The sequence below is a fragment of the Halyomorpha halys genome, unplaced genomic scaffold, assembly GCF_000696795.3.
Source record: "Halyomorpha halys isolate HHAL.00 unplaced genomic scaffold, Hhal_1.1 Scaffold64.1, whole genome shotgun sequence".
Lineage (NCBI taxonomy): Eukaryota > Metazoa > Arthropoda > Insecta > Hemiptera > Pentatomidae > Halyomorpha > Halyomorpha halys.
Window position 1 is genome coordinate 2,037,124 of NW_027116348.1, and position 1,304 is coordinate 2,038,427.

Below are 1,304 nucleotides of genomic sequence, written 5' to 3' on the forward strand. Positions count from 1 at the left end.
CTCGAATATTAGCTACAATATTCCGATAGTATTTTATCGAAATATCGATATTATGTTTGAAAAGTCTCGAAAATAGAATACATAATTAAAAAATGGAATATGGTCCGGGTGCTATCGAATTAAACTCAAATATTAATTTTGTACTACTTTTATTTGAGCTAACTCCAGTTATAATTAAAAGATAAAATAAGTAGATAAGAATAATGCTTCTTAATAAGAGAGAAAAGTAAAATTAATAACAAAAAATAATGTTATTGTAGACGTAACAAAACAAACAATTGCCCCCTAATAGTAAAAAGAAAGTTAATTAAAAAAAAAATACGAGAGAAGAAAAATAAATAATAATAATAAGTAAAATAGAGGTAATGTGAATAATGAATTAATAAATATAGAATTTATAACAGAATGGCCTGCAGCAGCCTGGGTTTCAGTCTTCGGGTTGAGGTTGGGTTTCTCAGGTTCTAGGTCACTGCTCCTTTAACTATCGGCAACTGGGAGTGGAACTGCATGAACCGTTTTTGATGTAATCCTCTTTCGACTCTATTTGTGATTCCTGAATTAAAATTTAAAATAAAATTAGGTTTCCTTTTATTTTATTTTTAATAGTTCACTCAAATATCCTATATCATCGAGTATATTCCAAAATATAATCAAACGGCATTGAAAGAATTTTTTTTTTTAATGAACGAATATAAATACTTGATATACATGATAGTTTAAGTTGGTGGTTAATACAGTAATCCATGATTCTATGACATTACAAACAGAACCCACTAACGGTGCACTAGTAAGGTCTAATCGTTGACAGATGAAGGAGAGGTGCTCTGAAGGTTTCTACCCACACAGTGAAAGCAACAGCTTTCCAATCTTACTTTCGTCCGGTAGATTATTCATTTGGTTCCTTGTATGTCATTCCCCTCCATGATCTTAATATAGATATCCTTCTCAAGGGCATCCCTCTCGATTCTAATAATATAGAACAAATCATAATTTGCTGTTGTTTTCTCCATCTGGGAAAACGTAAACCGGTTCCCAAATCACACTAGATAAGTAAAATGTAGAAATGATCTTTTTAAAGATCTTAATTTAAATAACAATCTACTGTAGCTCAATCAGTTTAATCGATCGAATCTAGAAATAGGAAATAATTCTATGAACCTAATCAAGACCAGTCACAAATTCATACATTGTTTGTGTTCTAGAACTCTCTGAATTTGCTGAATTAAAGGCCCCAAGTCTAAAAAAGCAATTTTTGCATATGTGTATGAAATATTTAATATTTACTTTGATATTATATATATATA

At 30.0% G+C, this 1,304-nt stretch overlaps 1 protein-coding gene across 2 annotated transcripts in view; it reads left to right on the forward strand.

The window, feature by feature from the left end:
• Positions 1–1,304, forward strand: part of LOC106692640 (pancreatic triacylglycerol lipase) — a 119,672-nt gene that overhangs the window by 51,949 nt on the left and 66,419 nt on the right. The window lies entirely within an intron of this gene.